The 25,609-nt window shown below is 50.9% G+C and overlaps 1 non-coding gene across 1 annotated transcript; it reads left to right on the forward strand.

The window, feature by feature from the left end:
* The first annotated feature begins 16,167 nt into the window (after nucleotides 1-16,167).
* Nucleotides 16,168-16,276, forward strand: LOC141576992 (U6 spliceosomal RNA). Its single transcript, XR_012505426.1, has one exon. It is a non-coding gene; the product is annotated as a U6 spliceosomal RNA (small nuclear RNA).
* Nucleotides 16,277-25,609: the final 9,333 nt, after the last annotated feature.

Genomic DNA, 25,609 nt, shown 5'->3' on the forward strand with positions numbered 1-25,609 from the left:
CAAAAAAATGCGGGCGGGGGTTCGGGGGGGCGAGTCGATAGCCACCCGCTCGGTAAATCGAGGTTCAGTGCATCTACACAGAGCAACACTGTGCATGCGCATCCGCGTGTCTGTGTGTGCGTGTGTGTGTCGGTGTGTGTGTTTGACACAGTCAACGTGGACAAGGAAACTGTAGCCCCATCCGAAAAAAAAAAAAAAAAGAAAGAAAAGAAAGAAAGGAAAGAAAGAAAGGAAAGAAAGGAAAAAGGAAGGAAGAAAGGAAGGAAGGAAGGAAGAAAGGAAGAAAGGAAGGAAGAAAGGAAGGAAGAAAGAAATGAAGAAAGGAAGAAAGAAAGGAAGAAAGGAAGAAAGGAAGGAAGGAAGGAAGGAAGGAAGGAAGGAAGGAAGGAAGGAAGAAAGAAAGAAAGAAAGAAAGAAAGAAAGAAAGAAAGAAAGAAAGAAAGAAAGAAAGGAAACATGAAAACAAACGACAAAACCCACCACCAAAGGGAAATCAAGTTGTAGAACTACTCTGGGGTTTAAAAACAAAAACAAAAACACCGTAGAAAAAGCACAACCGCAGCCCATCAGGGGTTCCTCTCCTCAACAGTCCAAGAACTCGGTCAACTCCACCTCCTAGAAGCCAGAAAACCAGGGATGAAACACGTGCAGGAGACCCAAACGGACGTTTTCAGTTTAAAAGGAAAAAAAAAAAATTATTTTTTTCCTCCCCCAAATGGGGGAGGGGGCGAGGGGGAGGATGGAGCGTAGAACTCAGCGGCAGAGTGCCTGCCCAGCACGCGCGAGGTCCAGGGTTCGATCTTCAGGACTTCCGTTCAAGTCAATAAGGAAGTCGGTAAGTCAGGCAATCACTAAGTCAGGCAACAAACCAGCAAAAGAAACGAATTACCTCCCCTCCCCGAATAAACAAACAACCACCGAAAGCAACAACAGCAGCAAGAACCAAAAAAAAAAAGGCCTAAATAAATAAATAAATGTAAGTAAGTAAATAAATAAATAAGTAAGTAAACAAACGAACACAATTTAAAAAAGGGGAAAACGCACACATTTCCGTTTCCAAGAGATATCCGGACAGGCCCAGAACCTGGAATCTCGACAGCAAGTTCCAAAAACAAGCAGAAAGTGCCTGCTCCTGACGGAACACGTGATAGAGACCACCGTTCGAGATGGGGCCTGGTGGGCGGGCTGGCAGGCGGACACAGAGCTCTCGACTCATACCTGACAGACTCCGCTCTCCGACGGAAGACAGAAGGCAACACGGAACAGGGGTTGGTGGTGGGGGCGAGGGGGAGAGGGCGAAACGGAGGTGGAGGAAAGCCATTAGGGAAAACAGGACAGAAGTCCCTCAAAACATTCCACAGAAAACTCCTGGAAGACCCGGCAGTTCCACTACGGGCCCGCGGATGGACGAATGGACAGTGCCACGTGGTCTGGAGAGACCTACACCTAGAGGGGATGATGTTAACTAAGTGACTTAAGTTCGAGAGGGATGTTGTCACTTCGAGGCAGAATCCCCAAGACAATACGCAGGAACACATGCAAGGAAGCTGAAACAGGCTCATGGATACCAAGAAGGAACAATGAGTGCAATGGGTGAGGGAGAGGAAAAAGTACAAGCTTCCAGTTAACTCCAATTAATAAATACACAAATTACGGGAGGTCATGGACAGCAGGGCGAGTAGAGTCAATCCATACTATTGTCATGACGCTGTCCGGTGACTGATCCGTAACCAGACTCATCACGGTGATCATCGTGGAACATGGAAGAATCCCGAATCGCTATGTTGGACACGTGAAAACGGACATCCCCTTGTCAGGTCAATTATGAGAGACAGTAGGAGAGAGAGAGACAGAGAGAGAGAGAGAGAGAGAGAGAGAGGGAAAATTCTCACTGTCTTACCGGAAAAAAAAAAAAAAAAAAAAAAAAAGAGTTCAGTGAGATAAAGAGTGGATGTAGGTGAGGGCAATAGGTGGAGGAGATGAAAACCACGACGGCGACACATGTGCGGCATCCCACACGGTGGCAGTGCAGTGTGATCCTATGCATGCTCAGCCGTCTCCTAGCCACCTCCAAGTTGACATCCAGGGTCATCCTTTTAGGTTTCGTGGCTGCACTTTCGTCTGTCTCGGGCAATACTCTCCCTTGATTTTCCATGGGGGAAGGGAGGTGGGGTGGCCGGGCGGGCCACACCACGACACACCGCGTCGCGCGTGACCTGGAAAACAGATACACACCCGCCCACCACCCACGGGCTCCGAAATCGGTCACTGGTCACGACGCACACTTCGTCGGTCCCTTACGGAGCGATGGCGGACCAAACAGGCAGCGGCCAACTTTGTCGTGCACACAATGACGGTTCGTCCCTCGTGGAAACAAACTGATGACGAGACAGCGTGGTCAGGGGGCGGGTGTCCTTTCAGGAAGACAGAGTCATTGAAAGTCCCGCACACGGGAACTGTGCCAAGGGAGATCTCCATCACCCTACCCAACCCTGATCCAAATTCTCGTTCGGGCAGCTAAGGGTCAAGGTCAAAGTTTCTTTCTTCCCGGGGCAGGGGTCCTTTTGGGCCTCGATGGTTGTTCAACTGGAGAGATCACCCTTGGGCTGCATATACACTTCGGGGTGGTCCACAGGGTTCCACGACAGTCCCGCCACCAGGCAGGTGGTTCCACCTGATGAAACCGGTCTGGTCTTTCGTTCCAGGAAGACAAAGGTCCGTGGCTGAAGCCAACGAGAAACCCAGGGTGTGAGTCCGGAGCGCCACCAGTCAGGAAGATGTCTAGGCGTCGGGCTCGAAGAGGCTCGGGTGGCCTGAAAAACGCATGCGGGTTCAGGTCCACTTTCTGAGTGGCCTCCACAGCAACGGGCAGGAGGAGGGTCTCGAGAGGGGACACGGCAGTGACCTCTCTCCAGCGGATGTCCAGCTGCTCAGCCCGGCTCGGCGGGGCTTCAGGGAAAGGGCGGCTTTGGTTCTCGAGGATGCCAAGTCCAAAGCGGGAGAACCATGGGCAACGGGAGTCGGAAGAGCGTTGGCCAACCATCGGAGAAAACTCGAAGCATGCGTGACGTGGCCCAGCGTATCAGTGGAAGGCGGGGCGGGGCGGGGAGGGGGAGGGTGGCGGGAAGCACGCAAAGATGATGACACAGAACCGCATTCTCATCTCTATCACGCTGTACGAGAGTTTCCACTGAGACATGCTCCCCTTCCCCTGGTCTCTCCAAGGACGCGCATTTCTACCAAAAAATCACCCCCATTCAGACTTGTCGGCTGGCCAGATCAGCATACTTCCACGAAATTCGGCCTGAAGAGGGACAGACGTCCACGAAGCATAGCCATCGCCCCTAGAGGCTCTCGGACACCCGCTCTGCTGGAACGTTTCCTAAGGACGGCAGACGAAGACGGTCTCCACATGCTTTCCAGGAGACGTTCCTCAGAACGAGACCGTGACTGTTCCGAAGCCCGAATCGGTCACAGCAATTGTTCACGAGGAAGTCACGGTGAACCATCTGGGACACCAGTCTTTCCCAACCGGTCCACGTAGGGACACGATTTGGTCCTAGCCAGAAACAGACACTTTCTCCTCACAGCATCCTTTTATTTTCATTTAAATTAATTTATTTTATTTTATTTTATTTTATTTTATTTTATTTTATTTTATTCTGTTTCATTTTGTTTTGTTGTATTGTATTGTATTGTATTGTATTGTATTGTATTGTATTGTATTGTATTGTATTGTATTGTATTGTATGTTTACATATGTACGTATGTAAGTAAGTATGTATGTATTCCGGTCTGTCTGTCTGTCTGTAGGTCCATCCATCCTCCGAAGGTATACCAGTCATGTCGGCCAACACACTGACAGATCTCGAGTCTTTTCTGTCAGAAAGATATTAAAGCACGTCCCCTTCGACTCATGGAGCCAGGAACGAACGCTTCCGTATCTCATCTTCTTTGGAAACGATCTAAACATTCCAGGGACGTTGCCAGATGCTTCAGTTGCAAGGGACCAAAAACTACGTGGAGGAGGCACCAATTTTTCAGAGATGGACCGCCTCCCCCACACACACACACACTACCCCCTCGGACTGCTTGGGGTGTGAACACTTCCTGAGACTTGAGACCGAGCCAACCATCGCTCCCAGACTCTTTTTTTTTTTTTTTTTTTTCCTGGCTGACACGTTTTATGACAGAGATAACCCACAGGAACTTAATGGATTCGGGGTAAACCTAGGGAGGCGAAAAGTTTCACCTCGAATGCTGCTCGTCACAATCAAGACATGGCTCTTTTCACGAGACCGATCCCTTGACATTTGCTTTTCTGGATGAAAGGATCTGTCCTAGATCATGTCAACCTGAAGGAAAACATTTGGGTTCCTTCCTGTTCGCATTCCCTGCCTGCATGTTCCCTTGAAAACCAGTTCCATAGAGCTCTTTCATGAATGAACTCTGGCAAGTGTATGTGGAGGAAGAAACATGCCAGGCCTACAAGCCGGGGACATACACAAGTGCCTACATGCATACATGCATACATGGGACCGGGCCCTTTCCAGATCCTTGGACGGCAGTACCATAGAAATGAGGATGGCTTCCACAAGACTCTCAGGCAAGCCAAGCTCTTTTGCGAAAGCGATAGCTTGTGCACAAAGGAGAAGGTGGCATGAGGGGAGAGGGAGGGGGAGTGCCAGCTCCCTGAGCAGCAGGGGCCATGCTTTTCTACCTAAAGGAAGGGCTTTGTCTCAGGATCACTGATCACTTCCATAAATCATCCGATATCTTGGATCGGCCGCAGGCGGCTCCAGGGTGAAGAGCCATCGCCCCAGGCTCTGTGGGGAATAGAGAAGACTTCCGTGAGGGGAAAGAAACGCATGAGAATTTTCTGCAAGAAAGCTCAGGAACAGATAATGTAAACACGGAGAGTTGAGCTTCCTGTCTCGTGACAACTAGGTCTACTGGGTCATGTCACAGAGAGCAAGCGAATCCTTTATTCCCCTGAGCCTTTTTCTTTTTCTTTCTCTATCTTTCTTTGTTCTTTGTTCCCTTTAGAGTGTGTGTGTGTGTGTGTGTGTGTGTGTGTCTGTGTGTGTGTGTGTGTCTGTGTGTGTCTCTGAAACTCAGGTACTGCCCTGTCTCATACAGACGAGACCAGCAGATCGACATGACCAGAGATTTTGTAGCTTTCATTTAAAAACTATAGGTCACTCACGAGTCGGGTAGGACGGGTGCTGTGTCCAGCGCAGCTCGGGACCGTGTCTGAGGACGGGCGACGCAAGAATTAAGAAACAAAGAGACCAAGTAAAGAGCGAAAATGGGACCAGGGGACTCAAGGTCTCGTGGATCTAGAGTGCCAAAAGCCTGGTCGACATCCTGTTTATTGGGAGTATACGGCTCAGGGAAAAAAAAAAAAGAAATGCGATCAAAGAGGTGGGGCTTTAGATATTTCATGCCAGAAGCACGAAGTTCTGCTTGCTGGCTAACTGATTCATTTCAGGCCTATCCCTTCCAGGAACAATCACCCTCCTCGGGGGATGCAAAATTTCTAAGTGTATCCTGTGATTGCCTCTGGGACATCTCGAGATAGCAAATATTTCCCCGGGGTTAAACCACATGCTTTCCTGCCAGAACCAAGTTCTGTTAATGGATGATCTGGCTTCCCATGACCGTCCATTGTTTTACCCTAAGGAAATATCTGCCATCTGTTGCGCCCTCACGGTCAATCTCAGGATTGCCCCTCACACAATTTCTTGAGCATCATACATGTTATAGGTCATCGACTGTGTAAAACATGAAAACAAAGCAGGCGTGTGCATTTTTAAGCAAGTAAGTGTGAATGTAAGATTTTACGCTCATGGAAATGCTGGTGCAGCTTGGTTTCTAGTTGCTGGTTCTCCAGCAGCTTGTTTCCCAGCAGACGCGTAGGACACTAGAGAACCCACTCACTCAGAAAGAACCGATGGGACGGGTAAGGTTTTTCGGCTCGGAGGGTGAAAGCTTTTAAACTCTGTGTGGAAAAAAGACGTTTCAGGTGTATATTTCTCCTTAAGAAGGCTGCGAATTAGAGTTTCGACGAGGGAGACCACGCAGCAGTGTGTACGTTTAAAAAGGCCTCCGCGTGCCCCTCCCCACCCTTTTTTGTTTGTTTGTTTCTTCCATTCGGTTTCAGGTTCTACCTGATTCAGCCCCCTGGCCTCAGTCTCAGGCCACTGTGGGCTATGCAGACAGACGTTTCTGACGTTGTCGAGATGGACAAGATAAGGAGGGTTCCCCCCAGAGAACTGGGCCGCTGCTTCTATGAGATCAAAAAGCTGACCTACTCATCCAGTTCTATGTTTAGAAATTTGCTCCTTTCTGGGAAAGCGTAGAGCTCTGCGGTAGAGTGCGTGCTCAGCATGCACAAGGCCTTGGGCTCAGTCCCCAGTACCACCACTGAAAACGTATAATAAATCTAAATAATTAATTGAAACGTAGATAAAGACACCTAATGACCCGTCCCCCCTCCAAAAAGATAAAAACTTCTTGTTAAAAAATTTTTTTTTATTTTATTTTTTTATTTTTTTAGTTAAAAAGGCAGGAGGAGGACGAGGACGAGGACGAGGACGAGGACGAGGAGGACGAGGATGAGGAGGAGAAATTAGCTTCTTTCCAACAAGGAGATTTCCAGGTCAAATGGAGAGCCAAATATTTCTATGTTCTAAAACTTCAGCTTTCCACGTATCCTGGCGTCAAAACGTCGGCACGGGTAAAGATTGTTCATCATTCTGTGACTATGCACTTCCTGCATTTTGGAGTGTTCATCTGTCCTTTCTCTTAGGAATAGATGATCATCAGAAATAGCAGTTCTGTTGATTAAACCCCCTTTTAACATATCGTTGTTTCCTGGTCACTAAAGTTACCTAATAATCACTTCACAGTCTATGGAAGTCAAATCATTGTGCTGTACACCTGAAACTGATAGAGGGCTGTATGTCAAACCTATGTCAATAAAACTGAAAAAAGAAAAGAAGAAGAAGAAAAGAAAAGTCTGCTTGCTCGGGGCATCCGGTAAAGGCCCTCTTTCTGAGCGCACAAGTCAACCTCGGGCCGATTCACCCTGTCCCTGAAGAAGGGCAAAAATCCTCCACTCTATCTCCCGTTAGGTCCTGGACACTAGCCAGAGTTCCTCCTCCCTCAACCCCCACCCCGTTCCTGCGTCACACTGTGTGGGCTCAGGCACACAACCTATCGCTTTCCTTTAGCGTGTGGAATGAATATCGCCCGAAGGGAATTTCCTTTGTTGTCGTTTAAATAAACTGACGTGTTAATAAGTGCTCTGGAGGGACACATTCCCTTTGACCTGATCAGCCATAGTGACATCCCATGACCCAGGAGTGTACAATATCATGGATTGGAAAGGATCTTAGAATTCAGAAATCATGGTGACGTGGGTCTGATGACCTAGCTGGCTCCATACAAACCAAGAGATGAAGGTGCCCAACATTTTCACTCGATGCTGCCTAAGTTCTTGACAGTCACTTTAAAAAAGGAAAAGGAAAATTTGCATGGCACGCTTAGTTTTGAGAATGCTATCTGACTGCATGGTGGAACGCAAGGAAAAGCCGTGACGCTCGCCCACGGTATCGAGAGAAACGCAGAACCGTGTTTCTGGTAGCTTTCTTCACCGCTGCGCAAAGGCGGGAGCGACCGCTACCTCACGCAGAGGAGGAGAGGACGGGTTTCTCGGCCCCGTCACGCAATGCCAGGCAGAAGAAGCCTTCTCCGATGAGACAGAAGCGTGTCAAAGCGCATCCCTGCGTCGAAGGCTTCGGTTTCCCGGGGAAGGGGGTCGAGCCGAGGGACCCAGGCCCCCACGTCAGTCAGTCTTTCACTGGATTCACTGGCCTCGCTGTTACTCCTCAGCGATGGCCCCTCAGATTGCTCTCGTGTGTCTTTACCTTCTGGCTTTAGGAAGGACTTTAAACTTCGGCTGAGGGGCGGGACACCCAGAAGGGTTCTTTCAGTTCACCCCATCTTAGGTATTGCCATATCCAACACGTTGGTTTTCATCCCATCGTGGACCTACCTACCGGAGAGTTTCGCTGCTTAAAAGTCCCCTGTGCTCCACCTATTCATCAACAACCCCCCGCCACAACACACACACACACACACCCACACCCACACCCACACCCACACCCACACACCCACACACACACACACCCACACAGACAACCTTCACCACCACCACCCCCGACCCCACTCATCTTTTCACCCTCTCTGGGGCTTTTGCCCTTTTGAGAATGAATGTCATCTAGAGCCGGTACCCTACAGGATGCCACCTTTTCAGATTGGCTTCTTTCAGGGAGTCAGGGGCACGCAGAATCGGCCCCGCCTGTCTCCCACAGGTCTCTCGGCTCCACGGGTCCCTGGTTTCCTTTTTAGAGCCAAATCACATGCTGTGGCACGGACCTAGCCCGGGCGACGTGTCCCTTCACCTCTTGAAGGACGCGTCTGTCCCGGTCGCCTCCACGGTTCCGGCAGTGATGAAGCAAGCCCCTCCACACCCCCACCCCCACCCCGCCCACCGTCCAGGTCCGTCCGCGTTCAGGTTTCCGCGTGGACGGAGCCCCGAGGGCTAGGCCTCAGGGTGAGAGTGGTATGGCGGGTGGCAGGTGGCGCACTGAAGGGTCCCAAATCCGGAGGATGCCGGCAAGGAAGGTCGCCAGGTCAAAACCTTCCTTCCCTCCCTCCGTCTCCTTAGGGTGGATGGCTGGGCCCGTGAATTCAGAGAGGACACGAGACACATGCTGTGAGCCGAGATTTCCAAGCCAGGAGACCTGGTGGAGGGTAAAGAAACGAGTTGATTGGGGGGACGGGGGCGATGGGGGGGGCTCTTAGGACTGCAGCCCAGGAGACACAGATGCAAGAAAGAAGCACTGGAAGTGTGTGTCATCAGACTACCCCACGGGGCAAGAGGAGAAGGGGAAACGAAAGAAAACACACCACAAGAGCAAGGCGGGAACTTTGAAACGACCAGGCTGCGGCTAGCAGCTGCTGGCAGATTTGTTTTTGAAACCGGTTGGTGGTGCCCTTGAGCTTGATACAGTTCTGACCACTCATGCCCCCCCTCCCCCCATTGATGCCGGTGTCGGGACCCAGGAGAGGCCACCCCAAACATGTATGTGCCTCCGTGGCACACGGATGGGTTAGAAATGAGAGTGACCGAAGAAGCCGAGGGGCCAGCAGACGCAAGAGGGACCCTCAGACTCTTCTTTCTGTCTCCCTGAAAGCGGGAAATCGATCACTTCCGTGGAGGGTGCCCTCCCTGCATCTGGACTTAGGAAAACACCCTGATCACCCACTGAGAGCCTTCAGGCCCCGGAAGCCTAGAGAAACCAACCAACCTCGTGACTTCTTTCAGGGGCTTCCCCCCCTCCCCAAAACCCAAACTCCGTCTCGATTCTTCACGGACGGGTCACCCAAAACCAAAGGCTCTCAGCCCGGCCCATTTCGCACAAAGGGCTGATTTCTTGTCCTAAAACGGAGAAAAGCTGCCTGCTTCGGGGACACATGAGTGCTTGAATGAAAGACAGTAGGTTCCCTGTCGCTCCTGCTCAACGATCCGTCTGGGGTCCATTTTTGGATCAGTCCAGCCCAGAGAACTCAAGATGTGTAGAGGGAGGGGACAACGTCCCCCTCCCTGAAACAGGACTATGTCTGCAACAAAGTTCCTCCCACTGGCCGTCCAGCTCCATTTTGGATGACTGAATCCTGGTTCACCTCATTTGGGTGTTTTGTTTTTGTTTCTGTTTCTGTTTTTGTTTTTGTTTTTGATTAATAGACTTTATTTCCTAGAGCAGTTTCAGGCTCACAGCAGAATTGAGCAGAAAATACAGAGAGTTCTCACATAGCCCTCCCCACCCACACATATATCCTCCACTCCCCTCAACATCTCTCATCAGTGTGGCCTATTTGGTAAAACTGATGATCCGACATGGACACGTTATTATCCATCAAAGTCCATAGTTTACAGGACGGTTCACTCTTGAGGTTGTACGTTCTATGGGTTTTGACAAATGTACAATGACATGCAGCCACCACTATGGTATCCTACAGAATAATTTCATCGCCTTAAAAATCCCTCACGCTGCATCTGTTCATTCCTCCTTCCCTCCCTCTCCCCAAACCCCTGGATACCATGATCTTTTGATTGTTTCTAGAGCTTTGCCTTTTCCAGGATGTCATTTGGTTGGAATTGTACAGTTGGTAACAATTTTCAGACCGGTTTCTTTGATTTAGTAAGATGTCTTTTAAGTTTCTTCCATGTCTTTCACGGCTTGATAGCTAATTTCCTTGTCTTTCGTTCTTTTTTATTTATTTATTTTTTTAAAATGTTTTTACTGCACATATATTTTTAATTTACATATATGTACTGTTCATTGTTTCCAGGAAGGTTTAGAGCTTTAGCTTTTTAAACTTACATACTTATCAAAGGAATAAAGCCAACCACAAAAGAAGAATGAATTCAAAAAGATACACACACCCTGCTATTAGCAGCAACATCATTTATGATTGCCAAGATACGGAAGCATCCTAAGTGCACATCAATATTTGAATAGATAAAGAAGAGGGGACACACACACACACACACACACACACACACACACACACACACACACATACACACACGTAATGGAATACAATTCACCCATGAGAAAGAAGGATATTTTGCCATTTGTGGCCCTTCCTTTCCTTTTTTTTTTTCCCCCCTCCACTTTAAAAACCAGAATTTTATAACTGGGATAAACACTTCCATTGAGTCAAAAACAGTAAAATGCCTAGAAATAAACTTAATCGAGGAGGTTATCTATACTCCAGAATCTGAAATGACACAAAGAAATGGAAAGATGCCTTGTGCTCTTGCATTGGAAGAATCAATACTATCAACATGGCCACACTATCCAAAGCAAACCGCAGGTTCCATGCAACCCCTGTCAAAATACTCACGACATTCCTCACAGAACTAGAACAAACAATTTCAAAATTTTTAAGGAACAACGGAAGACCCTAAACAGGCAAAGCAATCTTTCGAAGGTCTCCTCTCCCTCCCTCCCTCCCTCCCTCTCTCTCTCTCTCTCTTTCTCTCTCTCTCTCTCTCTCTCTCTCTCTCTCTCCCTCCCCCCCTCTCTCCCCCTCTCTCTCTCCCTCTCTCCCCCCCTCCCTTTCTCTGTCATCTTTTTGTTCTCTTTTCTTAGGATTTGATGACTTGAGACCATCCTTTATCATTCCTTGTAAAGCCGGCTTGATGGTGCTGAAATCTTGTAGCTTTTGTTTATCTGTGAAGCTTTTGATTTCTCCCTCAAATCTGAACGAGAGCCTTGCTGAATAGAGTATTCTTACCTGTCAGTTTTTCCCTTTCATCACTTTAAGTATGTTGTGCCACCCACTTCTGGCCTGTAGAGTTTCTGCTGAAAAATCAGCTGATAACCTTACGGGAGTTCCCTTGTATGTTATTTGTTGCTTTTCTCTCGTTCATTTTAATATTTTCTCCTTATCCTTAATTTTGGTCAATTTGATGACGATGTGCCTCGGTGTGTTCCCGTATGGTACTCTCTGCACTTCCACCTCATTTGGTTATTTAAAGGATCTTCAGTCTGTTCAATTCATAGGAGAGAACTTCCACGTGTATTTCTTCTCAGTTTTATGAAACAAAGAAGGACCCAGGAAACTGGCAAAACATAAATGCTTTTCTATTGGGTTGAGCAAAGACAGGCCCTGGCCGGGGACGGGGGGGGGTGCTGGAGGGTCGGGGGGGCGGTGTAGAGAAGGATATAGATCATTGTTAGGGTGCCTGCTTAGCATGCATGATGCCCTGGGTTCAATCCCCAGAACCACCATTAAAATAAATAAATAACCTAATCAAACCCATCCCCCTCCTCCCCCCCCCAAAAAAAAGAAGGAGAAAAGAGTGAGAGACAGAGACAGAGACAGACCATCGGGAAAAGTAGCTGCACTAATACTTCCAAGAAACAGGACAACATAAAGATAATGGAAGAAATGCTGGATAGTGAACAGCCACGGGTGGTTGGCACAGACCCATAGCTTCTGGACTCGCTAAAAAAAAAAAAAAAAAAAAAGAATATGAGAATCATATGGATCAGGAGATTGGGTCTGAATTTTGTGCCGTTTGACTTGTGCCAGTTACAAAGGTCATGCACAAGGAAGATGACTGGCTACTTTATTGTCTGAAATGAGACACTTGAAAGTGAAAGGAGGTGCTATACAATCGTGCCTGGACTGGGATTTTTCTAAGGGAGCCCAAATCCTTTACAATATATATCATGTTTTCAAAAATGAATATCATTCCTGGACAACATTTAAGCAATTATTTTCTGTGTTATCAGTAAACATTTTTAAAAAATCAGTAAGAAAGGAAGAGGGAGAGAGAAAGAGAGAGAACAGGAGTAACTATACGCGCGCGTGCGTGCATGCATGTGTGTGTGTGTGTGTGTGTGTGTGCGCGCGTGTGCGCGCACGTGTGTTGAGGTGGGGGCCTAAAAGAGGGTGAGGATTCTTTTCATCGAGGTCTGTTTGTACAGAATTCTCTCCTTCTCCGCTTTACACTGTGAAGGAAAAGCCCAGCTGGGATAACAAGCTAAGTCGCAAATCTAAGTGTAACAAGTGTCGGATTACTGATCTGAGTTCTGCTGGGCTAACTCGTAAATCTAAATTAATAAGTGCCGGTTTGCTGATTCCCTGTTCATATTTTGCTAGCCAGCTGGATTTTCAAAGAGACATATCTGGCCTTGAAATGTTGGTTTGCTGCCTCACTGCCTCTACTTTCGTGATAATGATGTTGCTAAAGCTATTGCGTGCCTATTGGCCGAATACCCCAAGCTGGTACTTAACCCTATAAAACCTCACGTGCACGTCTTGGAGGTGCTCAAGGCTTAGGAGCAGAAGCCCCTCTGAGCCCGCCGGCGTAATAAATCTGAGTACTCCAACCCTCCGAGTGGTGCTTGTTTCTTGGCCGGCCTGTCATTTCCATAACAGCACCGTTGACAATAAGAACGTCACTCTCGTTCCGGCATAAAGAAGACATCTGGGGAGGGTGGGGTGGGGGGTGGGGTGTAGATCTATGTTATGTCCTGATTCCAGGAAGGAAAGGGGCAAGGGTCGGCGTGCCCTTCTTTCTGGGGTATCTGTCTGTTCGCTTTTGGTGTTCGGCTGGTTTGGTTATTTCAGCTTTCTGTTTGGTTCCTTTCACAGATCCAGTGGCTCAAAACAGCATTCTGATTTTCTTTTCTCCTGGGGTTTGGTTTTTGATAGGTAGAGGGACAGGGCCCACGCAGGGGTGGGGGTGGGGGGTCACTGTGCCGGAGAAAGGGAGGCGGCTGTGGTGAAATCATCGAGCAGAGGGGATTTCTACGAGAGGGACTCTCCGAAGTGAATGGGGTCCAAGGAGATCAGCAGGGTTTCTGTGTGCTCGTTTGGTTTTGTTCGTGCGTGTGTTTGTTTTTTCTGGACGAGGCCAAAGAACTCTTCAGGTGGAGGTGTGTGTCCAAAGGGTCTGACAGGATGGGAGGATGCGGGGCGAGTCAGTCCATGTGCCCAGAAAGAGAGAGAATCTGACATAGCTGAGACTCAGGCCTTTTTCAGACCTAGGCCCAGAGAGCAGTTCGGCTCCGAGCATTCACGGAGAAGTTCGCCGCCACCTCAGTCCTGTCCCCCACCCCCGCCCTCCCCCACGCCTCAGCCCCCAGTGAAGGAGGAATCATGAAGTGGCCGCACTTAGGCTAAGCCAATTTTTGGCTTTATGCTTACTGCTTGCTTTTAGAACCATCAGCAAACTCGACTGACCAGACACCGCTCCCAGCTCCAGGCCCACTGTTAAAAACAGCTAAAGTTGTCGATTCTAACTGTTTGATTTGACCTTCCTCTGATCGTTCAACTTGACAATCATGTTTGGCGTCTGAGTCTTTCCCCAGGAAGGGAGTCACGGGAGGATAAGCTCAGGAGAACGACCAGCCCCCTCCCACCCCCCACCCCCCACCCCGAGTTCCTCCGTGGCGCTGGTGCCGCCGGGTGAGTCTGACCAGATAAAGAAGGTCACGGGCTGATGACCTACTAGACCACCAGGAGGTCCCATGTTATCAGACACTCATCCAGATTTAGGAGGAAGTTTCATCAGAGACCCTTGTTGATCATGAGCACCTTTTGTGCTCCCGCCTGTTGTGATTCCCTTTCATGCTCCAACCTGTTCGTCCACAGAAGCATGAAACCCCAACCCCAAGACGGGTTCACAGTTTGGAGGGCACTAGCCTGCTGTGAGTCCCCTTTGCCCAGCAAAGCAATCAAGCTGCCTCTTTTCTTCTAAACTCTAAGACCCTGTCTCTGGGTTATTTGGCTCGTCAGGGACGGGGTGGGGGAGGGCGATCTTTCGGCAACACCTGCAGAAGTTTCCCTGAGTGGCAGGAACCAGCGTGGCCCTCAGGCCTCAGCCCCGCAGGCAGGCAGGCAGGCAGGCAGGCAGGCAGGCAGGCAGGCAGGCAGGCAGGCAGGCAGACAGGCAGGCAGGCAGAGTTGGAGCGACCGTTGGTCCCGCCCCCGCCCGCGCTCCACCCCCCCCCGCCCCCGCCGCTGCTTCCGCCGCCGCCGCCGCCACCGCCGCCGCCGCCGCCTCCCAGGCCTTCTCCACCGATCGGTCCCAAATCGACTGACTGTCTCCTGGAAGCGGGGGCGGGGACGTCAGGAGGATCCATTCGGCAGGGCCTCGTTCAATCGCTTCATTCAAATGCAGAAAGCTCTGTGCTCAGGTCAGAGCCTTTGACTTGGCCTCCGGCTCCTCTCTGTTGAACGGCTTTTGTTCTTTGGTTTCAATTTCCCCACCCTTAGGCCACCCCGTCCCAACTGCACGGAGGGAGGCGGGAGGGAGGGGGAGAATCTCGCCTGGTCTCAGGCCAAAGGAGTCCCCTCCTTTTCCTAATCTGGGTAAACCCCACTACACCGTTTGAGAATCATGGAAGGGCATGGAAGCAGACCTCTGACTTGATAGATTCCTCTGGGATGGGAGACTTTAAAAAAACAAAATTCTTTTTCCCCTGCTTCCAGGGAGGCAGAAAGGAGGGCCAGAGTGTTCCTCTTGCCTCGGGCAGTTCTTTGTTTGTTTCTTTCTTTCTTTTGTTAAATCTTTTTTTTTTTTTCCTTTTTTTCTTCCAGTTTTATTGAGACAGAGTTGACATACAGCAGTGTATACTTTGGGGGGGGGGCGGGGAGAGGAATTCGATTTTATGTATTTATTTTTGACCGGAGGTACTGGGGATTAAACCCAGGACCTTGTGCTTGCTTGCTAAGCACACACTCTACCACTGACCTATACCCTCCCCCTTGGCCAGTTGTGAAGTCCCTTTCATTCAGCATAGTCCATCGGGCACATTTTGGGGCAGCCTACTCTGGACCCCAACATTTCCCTATTCTGTAACTTCCCTGGAAGTTTTACACATTAAAAGCTGGGCTGTTGACTGTGCATGTGCGTCCATGCGTGCGTGCGTGCGTGCGCGTGGTGTGGGGGCAGGAGGGAGGGAATAGTTTCCTAGAGGGCCTGCGTTTCATGGACCCAGTTTCTTAGTTCTGAGAACAGGTCTGTTCAAGGAAACAGTTGTAGTATCTCGTCTCAGGAGGCGGTGGTGTCGATGGGCTTCTGAAGCTAGGCCTAGGGAGCAAGCAGTCAGGTATCGCCTAAGAGGCACTTGTGTGGAAAACCAAAGTACAGCAAAAAGGTTAATCATTGGAGCAGATGAGAAACCAGATTCAGGGCCGGGAGTAGGGGGTCAGTCTGGTAGGAGATTTCCACACATCGGGGTCATCGAAACGGCTCGAGCAGTTTGAAATGCCTCTGATGATGTCCTGGGGTGTTCGGCTCAACTCTCTGAGCGGCTCCTCCAAAAACAGGCCCTAGGATGGTTTCCACAGGAGCTGTTGTGGCCATTTCTCTGACGTTTACCTCCCGTTGTCCAGCTTCAGTCTGCAGGGCTTCAGGAGACGGAGCATTTTAGTACTCAATGATGCCAAGACAAAAGGGTGAGAGAAAATGGGAAACGTTCGTGGAGATGGTCCTAGGCAGATAGTGGAGGCAACTAGAAGACCTTCAGTCTCCGGGCCGGCTTTCAGGTTGAGACAAAAACCCTAAGGCAAGCGCTTGCTGCCACAGCACATCGACTAACACGGGAACCATCCAGTGAAGATCAGCACGGCCCCTGAACGTGGACGACACACGCACATACGTGAAGCGTTCCGTAGCTTTAGTGATGTCAGTCACCCAGAGGAAGACAGATATCCTATGCCATCACTTCTAGGTGGGATCTGAAAGTAAGTCAAGACACCCATCCATACATAAATAACTCCATTTTAAAAAGACTCCAAGGAATATTTACAAACCAGAAACAGACTGGACTCGCAGACATGGAAAAGAAACCGATGGTTAACACAGGGGACAGGGTAGGGTGGAGGAACGGGGGAGGGCAGAGGGATAAATCAGGAGTTTGGGATTAGCAGATATAAACCACCCTATACAAACTAGGTACACAAGTAGGTCCTACTGTCTAGCACAGGGAACTATGTTCAATAGCTTGTAATAACCTATCCTGAAAAAGTATACGTGTGTGTGTGTGTGTGTGTGTGTGTGTGTGTGTGTGTGTGTGTGTGTGTGAATAAGTGAATCACTATGCCGTACGTCATAAATGAACACAACATTGTAAGTCAACTATACTTCCATTGACAGAGAGTTCCTACAATAAACAGGCAGGCAGGCAGGCAGGCAGGCAGGCAGGCAGGCAGGCAGACAGACACAGACACAGACACACAGACACACAGACACACAGACACACACACACACACACACACACACACACACACACACACACACACACACACACACCCCCCACAGACACAGGGGAACCCTAAGGAGAACGAGTAGCACTAGTATCTCTTATCCATGCATGTCTATCCCAGTTTAATGGAAACCTAAGTTTTTGCCTCCAAGTCAATGATGCTAATAACTCTGCTGCCAAGAATAGAAAAATCCTCATGGAGGATTTCTGAATCCCAGAAGGGTCAGGGAGGGAGAAAAAGAGAAAGGATTCCATTCTGCTGACAGAGGTATGATAGTTACCATGTGGGTGTCCGCCTCTAAAAGGGAAGGAAGGGGAAAAAACAGAAGTTTATTTTCCCTTGTATCTGAAAAGAAAAAAATTTAAAACTCAATCCTCTTGGAGACAAGAAGTCGTACACACCTCATGTCACTGATTCTCCTCCTCCACCTCCTCCTCCTCCTTCCTCTACTTCTTCTTCTAGTCTATATCTCCCATGGATTCTGACGACCTTGCCTGATGATGGCGGGTGATGGGGGCAGAGATCGATCTTTCTGAGAAGTAAGTTGGCAAGCGCTTTAGTGAAGCCTCGTAGGATTTACCCAGCGAAGCGAGTGCCTTCGTCCCTGGAGGCTGCGGAAAGTATGTCCCCAAGTCACATACGCATGTGTTTGTCTTTTGTTGTCGTTGTTGTTGTTGTTGTTGTTGGTGGTGGTGGTGGTGGTGGTGGTGTGTGTGTGTGTGTTTGTTTGTTTGTTTGTTTATTTGTTTGTTTGTTTGTTTGTTTGTTTGTAGCAGTGTCCTGGCCATGCTGATGGCATCAGGCTTGCAGCGGGGGAAGGAAGGCTTCAACCCCTTTGGAAGTCATACCTACCATCCCAAGAACGTCTGGATGACCCCTACTATGTGGCAGTTGAATGGGGGCCAGTTACTGGGGTTCAGCGTGTCCAGAGAGAGGAGGTCTGAGGCCTCTGGGGACAAAAAGTTTGTATGTATGTATGTATGTATGTATGGCCAGTTGACTGTTTTTGCGGTCCTATAGGAATCTTCCTGCCCCTGTCTATTGAACAATGGGAGTCATCTTCCAAGTGCCCTGACACCAGACACCACGGTGGGTGAAGGAATGCGGGTGGGGTGGGGGTGGGTGGGGGAGGTCATCCAGGAAGCTGGGAGAAACCGAGAACGTCCGTGGGTCGGTGGGTCGGCCTGTCGGATGGTCGCCATGCTGGGTTTCCCCTAACCCAGGCCATTTGCCGAATGGACAGAACAGACTGGGGCCACGTGTGCCACCCACCCTCTTTCCGGAGGCTGTGGTCCACTGTGTTTGCATGAAAGTCAGTGAAGGAGGCATCTCCTCGGGACTCGGTTCCGTCCCTTTCACGAGAGCCTCCACTTTGGATGACAGCCAGCCAGCCAGCCAGCCAGCCCTCGATGCCAGGGCAGTAGACGACTGCCAGGAATATCCCATCCTTTCTGGAACCCTGAGTGTACCCACCTGTACAGACACAAGGCTGAAGAATACATGACGTTCCTTCCTAGTTGACAGCACTCCCCATGTCACTGAAACAGTGTCCAGTACGCTGACGTCATCTCCTCCCTCTCCCACACCCCCGCACGCGCACAAACACGCGCGCGCGCACACACACACACACACACACACACACACTCTGTCTGTCTGTCTGTCTGTCTGTCTGTCTGTCTGTCTGTCTGTCTTCTAAGGATGGAGAAGAGTTTGCTGAGCTATTTCGGGTGCCCTCTCATCCTAGTTCCTATCTCCAAGTTGGTTCAAAGTCCAAAAGGCGGTCAAGCACTTAATCAGATAGGTCCCTCGTAAAGAATGCCTCCCACATCACGACGACAGGCTTCTTAGGCCAGCCGAGAAGCTCCTTCAGTTCTGCGCCCATCTTGGCTCTAAGTTGATATCAGTCTGTTACGGAAATGACAGGCCAGCCAAGAAACAAGCACCTCTCGGAGGGTTGGAGTACTCAGATTTATTACGCCGGCGGGCTCAGAGGGGCTTCTGCTCCGAAGCTCTGAGCACCTCCAAGACGTGCACATGAGGTTTCATAGGGTTAATTACAAATATGGGTCTATTCGCCAATAAGGCTCAAACAACAAAAAGCAAAGGATCAGTACACTGGAGCTTATCAATTTGGAACAGATCACGTTACTGACACTTGTTGAGCTTGGATTTACGAGTTAGCTTGTTAGCCCAGTAAACTGACACTAAACTTCAGATTTACGAGTTAGCCCAGCAGAACTTAGATCAGTAAACGGACACTTATCACACTTAGATTTGTGACTTTAGCTTGTTAGCCCAGCTGGGCTTTTCCTTTACAAGTCCTCCAGGATCCAAGAAAGCCACGTTGGAAAACAAGTGGTGATTCTGATGGGACAGGAGATCAGTCATTTGGGGGCGAAGGGTGGGGTAGGGAGACATACCAGCCTGTCTGTCTGTTTTCACCCAGTGTGGGAGCCGTCCCAAAGAGATAACTCGAGAAGAGAGAAACAGGGAGTTGACAAAGAACACGTGCAGTGGCGTGCCCTCCCCCCCCCACCCCAGGAGAAGGCCAAGCCAGAAGTCCCTCCGGATGGCGGGTTCCGGACTCCAGCTTCCAGGGGAAGCGATGTTTTTTTCCTCCCCATTTCAGGCCCGGAAGAAGAGGGAGAGGCAGAGTGTCCTTCTCGGGCATCCGCTGTTTCTGAAGCACGCTTGTTGCCAAAAGATCGGCCCCCGTCCCCGACGAGCCCAAGAATCCAGAGACAAGGTCTCGGAGCTTAGAAGCAAAGAGGCCATTTTATCGCTCTGCCGGGCAAAGGGGATTCACAGCAGGCTAGCGTCTTCAAAACTGTGTACCCACCTTGGGGATGGAGTGGGTGGGGTGGTTCTAGAGCCATAGCTCAAACAATCGGGCATCGATCACCATCCACAGAATCGTTTTCTCATCAGAAGACTCAGAATGGTGTCACGATGCCTCCAGGTGACCCATTCTATAGAGGCTGGTGGTTAGATCTCGTTATCTCATAAGCACTCAAGGTGTGGCCTTCTTGGTCACTCAGGCTATTTTGTCAGGTCATTAGTCCCGTGACCGACCTTCTCCTCGGAGAAAGACTCAGAGACCCAGCATGATGATGACTTTCAATGAGTGAAATACAGTAGAAACAGTAAGATCGATAGCTTCCAGTTTCAACAACAGGCCTGGAACCGTGAGCAGCAACCAGTCAGTCAGGACAGTTGACCGTTTTCAGGGCGAGCATAAGAAACCGAATGACACCCCCCCCCCAGCAAATGAATGAGTGAATGAATGAATGAATGAATGACCTAATGATCCTCCCCCCCCCCGCCAAAAAAAGAAGCAATAATCCGTTAGCCTAATTCCGGCCATTTTATTCATCCTCCTTCACCCTGAAGCCCCAGTCACCCACGTGCCACAGTGGTCTGTTTTCTGGTTTCCTCCACCACCCCACCCCCCACCAACCACCACCCCGCCAACATCCCCCCATGCCCAACCACCGCCCCAAGTGTGGGACTGGACGGGGGTGCAGGGGGCTGAGGGGGCGGCAATGGCGGCTTGAGGTGAGGGTGGGGAGTGTTCCGCCCAGATCGTATAGGAAGCTCAAACACAGCTGCAGTACGAGACAAGATGGTAGATTTCTGTGAGTCCTCCCTCCTCTTAAAATCCGTCCTAAGGAGGAGACAGACAGAAAGAGAAACATCACCCTCACTCCCAACGCCTCCTGCGCCCTCGATGCGCCCCAAAACAACAACAAGAAAAACAAAAACAAACACGACCACAAATAAGTCGCTATCCCTGGGGAAGAAGGATTCGATGGCATGGGGATATCATTCTAAAATTCATTCCCTCTTCATCACATTTCATGGAAACCGATTGCAATCTATGAGGCCCTGTGAAGGTAGGGGTTGGGGGGGTAGGGAGGAGGGAGGGAAGTGAAGGGGGGGGGAGAGGGAGAGAGGGAGGGGGAGAGAGAGAGAGAGAGAGAGAGAGAGAGAAAGAGCAGAGGAGAGGAGGGATAAAAGGGGAGAGGACAGGAAAGGAGAGGAGGGAAAAGAGGGGAGGGGAGGGGAAATGAGAAGAGGCGAGGGGAGAGGAGAAGAGGGAGAGGAGAGGAGTGGAGGGGAGAAGAGAGGAGTGGAGGGGTGAGGGGGAAGGGGGGAGAACAGGGAAGAGGAGAGGAGGGGAGAGGAGAGGAAAGAGAGACAAGGGAGACAGACAGACACGCATGCGCGCGCGCGCACACACACACACAGAGAATAGCGAAATGGAGAGAGAGGCAGAGAGAGAGAGAGAGAGAGAGAGAGAGAGAGAGAGAGAGACAGACAGACAGACAGACAGACAGACAGACAGACAGACAGACACGGATCTAGGTCAGGGATACTACACATGGGTATTCTTCTGAGTGATTTTATGTGTTTTCTCAATCGCCACCTCTATGGAGATAAAAATCGCTCCCATAAGATGAAGGGAGTCCTTCTGCCACCGCCCACGGCCCCGCCCACCAGCACCGCTTGTGTTTGTCAGGGATTCCAAGCCAAAGCACGTGGAGGAGCGGGAGAGCTTCCTGGCAGCCCAAGGAGGAGGAAAGTCCGGCAGCATGAGAGAGGTGGTTGGCACGGGGAAGCTGGAGGCCGGCTGACGAGAAGATGGGTGAGGGGGCAGGGAGGAGGGTTTCCCAAGTTGGAGAGCCAAGACGAGGGAGGGGAGCTGTCGGTGGCTGCGTTCTGACCCCGACCCCAACCCTGACTGGAGCGGATCCCTGAAAGGAGGCGGTTCGGGCTCTCTGGCCGAGAACGCCCCTCTCTTCCTCTTTGTGCAGAAACACCTTCCGCAGACCGAGAAAGTCCATCCCGAGACCCTCGTCGGAAGAGTCCTTTCCAGACCCATCACGATCCTCCTGGGCCAAGGGGTCCAGGGGATGGGGCGGGGCCTCCATTCGATCCGTCTTCCGTCCGTCCGTCCATCCACAAGATCTTGAACATCCATGTAGGATTCTGGATGGTAGCAGTTTTCCAGGATCCTCCAAATCCTTGTAAGTCCTCTCCTGGCAGATTCGACCCCTAGGTCGTACCGCGCAGCACAGGGCACTAGATTCAGTCCCTCGGGACGAGGGTTCCTGAAAAAGACCAGGAAAAAGAAGAACAGAATCACTATGGTGTGCACCAGCCAGAAACCAGCACCACCTTGTCACTCTAACAGACTTGCAAAAGGCGGGGTAGGGAGAGAAAGTCATAGGATGGCTACCATCCCTCCCACCCCCACCCCACACGCCAAGCCCCAGACCATCGTCATCCCTGCTCCCCCTCCCCTCCCCTTTCCTCTCCCTTCCCCCTCCCCCTCCCCCTCCCCTCCATCGACGCCCGCCTCCCGCTTGTACCCCACTCCTCTGAACCCAGCACCACCCACCCCAGCCTGGACGGGCTCGGCTCAGATCGGCTCGGCTCGGCTCGGCTCGGCCCGGCCCGGCCCGGCCCGGCCCGGCCGTCCGGTCGACTTCTTCGCAGGGTCTAAAATAGCGCCCGGCCGACAGGCAGGTGGCACATGGCACATGGCAGGGGAGCGAGCGGGACGGTTCGGGATCTCTGGGTGGCAGGGACACGCGGCCGGACAACCAGGAGCACGGACGGCCTGGCGTGCGTTTCTCCGCTCGGGGGGGCCTCGACCAGAGACCGTGGTACGGGGAACGGGGACACACACACACCACACACACACCACACACACACACCACACACACCACACAGACACAGACACACACACACACACACACACACACACACACACACACACACACACACACACACACACACCCACCCCTTCACCCCCACCCCCAAACCTCTGACAGCTTTCGTTTGTTTTCGGCCGACCGTCCCTCGATGAGGTACGAGTGCCTTGGCTGGGGCTGGGGGGGGGGTGGAGTTCCTCCCTCCACAACGACCCCACACGGGCTCTGTTCTGGTCACCCGAGTCCTCTTCCAAGTCAGACCACAGGCCTCCATCACCCGGCGCGAGCACTCGGGGAAACAGTCACCATCCTCATCGCTCCGCTCCACCTCTACACGTGAAGAACTGTTCCCAGCCCACGCCACTCCACCCCACCCCACCCCACGCCCCGATGCCACCCACCGCAGTGGAGAGAAACGAGACGAATCCACAGACGTGCATCAATCCGATGAAGAAAACGACGGCCCTATTCCAAGGAAGCATAGATATCTAGGTAGGAGATTCATCGAGTACTATGGAGGCGGTGGGAAAGGGGGGGGTTGCGGTGGGGAGGGTCTAGAGATCAGGCAGTACAGCCCATGCTTAGCATGCAAAAAATAAAGGTCCAGGGTTCAATCCCCAGCACCTACTCTTCAAAAATAACCCGAGAAGAAGCAAGACGGCGGAGTAGAAGGACGCTCGTAGCTCACCCTCTCCCACAAATACACCAAAACTCACATCGACGGACCCACTCGGCCAATCAGACCACCTGCGGAACTCCGACAGAACACCGCCCTCTTCGAAAGACAAAGACGCCCAAAATCTGGTAGGAGAAAAGGAGAAAAGAAAGAGTCAAAAGCAAAACAGTGCGGGAGGGACCGGCAGAGGAGGAATAGGTCTCGTTCGCCAGACCTCCCCGTCTCCAACGGAGAGGCCGACGGGACGGTGGGGGAGCCTCCGAGTCTCAGAGCTGCCCGGAGCGCCCCTTGACCGACCTATCCAAGTGAAACGGGCACAGAGGGTCCCCGCGACACCCAGCCCGAGTCGCAGGCCGGCAGCCGGGGGCCGGGACAGGCCGCACGAGCCGGGCAGAGGACCGTGGCGGCGGCACCACGCGCCGTGGCCAGGAGGGGATACAGAGCAGAACAACCCGCCCCCCCAACCCATCCATTACGGGGAAAGAAAGGCAAAGCAACACGGCCGGTGTGCCCTGGGGAGAGGGGCGCCGTAGCCTCCATCTCCTCAGACCCGCGGCGCCATCACCGGCCCTTCTCGCGAGAAGAGAGGCGGGGCGCAGCCACAGCCGCCATAGCCCCTGGCGCGCGGCGCGCAGCGCGCGGGCGGGGGCGGGAGCGGGGGCGGGGCCGAGACTCGAATCCGCACCCGGGGGCTCTGCAACCTCCTAGGCAGGACTGAGACTCGTTTTCAGCCTGAGGCAGATATTATATATCTGCCCCGGTACCTCAGAGAACTCGCGCCACCAAGACTAAGAAGGAGCCGAGTTTTGGAATGCAGCAGGGGCGGGGCGGTTCCACCGTCTTCCCCGAGCCCACCTACGGAGAGGAGCGCCGACCCGAGGCGGAGCACACAGCCGCACAGAGCAGCGGAGCGACCGGCGCCGGGAGAGGGCAGGCGGCCAGCCACCCTCCCTCCTTCCCGGCAGGAACGCAGCATCCGACCGCGGTGCCAGGAGGGGGCGCGATCTACTTGCCCACAGGCACCGAGGGCAGCACAGACGAGGGCGCCGACAGAGGGCCCGCGGAAACAGCAAGCTGAGTTCACGAAACAGGGCGACGACAGAAAGACTTCTCGGTGAAACCGTTAAGAGCGCACCGTCTCCAGGAGAACACATCCTTTTTTTTTTTTTTTTTTTTCCTCTTTTTTTTTTTCTTTTCCTTTTTCTTTTTTAATCTCTTTTACATCGGTTTTACCTTCTGTTACCTTTTTAACCTTTACTTTTGAACAGTCGTATACGTTTACGGTTTTAATCCCTTTTAAATGTTTCATTTCAAGTCTTTTCATTATTATTATTTTTAAACATCCACCCCCTTCCCTTTTTCATTCTCTTGGTTTTGATCTCCTGTTACTGGTTATTCACAGGTTTCAAATATTGTTTCTCGATTTTTTTCCTCCTTTTTATTAAGGTTATTAAAAGACGTCTCAACTCGATCGCTATTCTGCTTCCACTTACTCTTCTATTCATGATTACACACTGTCTTCAAACCTTTTCTTTCTCCCGTCTTTTAAAATCCTCTGTTTTATCTTTTGTTAAAATCTGTTCTATTTCCGATTACCTTTTAAAAATTTACTTTTGAAACAACTGTATATTATTTTCTGATCTTTTCTATTTGTTTTTAAAGGCTTTTAGAAGACGTCTCAGCTCAATTGCTATTCTGCTTCAACTTGCTCTTCTATTATTGATCGTACACTGTTTTCAAACCTTTTTTTCTCCATTCTTTTAACATCCTGCCCCCACCCCCTCTCTCCCTCTCCCCCTCTGTCTCTGTCTCTGTCTCTCTCTCTCTCCCCCTATCCCCCTCTCTCTTTTAAAGTTTTATGCCTGCCTAGGCTTTCGATAAATACATAAACTCCTTAAGGACACCAATAGATAACTGATACTCCTTAAGCCACAGTGCCAGAGAGATAGGAGCATTATGAAGAAGCAGAGGAACCACTCCCAATTAAAAGAGCCAGAGAAATTCCCTGAAAGCACGATCCATGAAATAGACATGGATGGCCTGCTCGATCAAGATTTCCAAAAAGGAGTGATCCAAGTCCTGAAGGAACTCCAAGAGATAGTGTTGAGAGATATACTATACGTCAAAAACGAAATCGAAGCTATAAAGAAGAGTCAAGGAGAACTGGTCCACTCATTGGCTGAAATGAGAACTGGTCTAAAGGCTGTCCAAAGCAGGCTAGATCACGCAGAGGAACGAATAAGTGGCCTAGAAGGCAGGACAACAGAAAGAACCCAATCAGAACAGCTGAGAGAAAAACCAATAAAGAACAACGAAAACCATCTTAGGGACCTAAGGGACCCTCGAAAGCGTG

The sequence above is a fragment of the Camelus bactrianus genome, unplaced genomic scaffold, assembly GCF_048773025.1.
Source record: "Camelus bactrianus isolate YW-2024 breed Bactrian camel unplaced genomic scaffold, ASM4877302v1 HiC_scaffold_55, whole genome shotgun sequence".
In the NCBI taxonomy this organism is placed as follows: Eukaryota; Metazoa; Chordata; class Mammalia; order Artiodactyla; family Camelidae; genus Camelus; species Camelus bactrianus.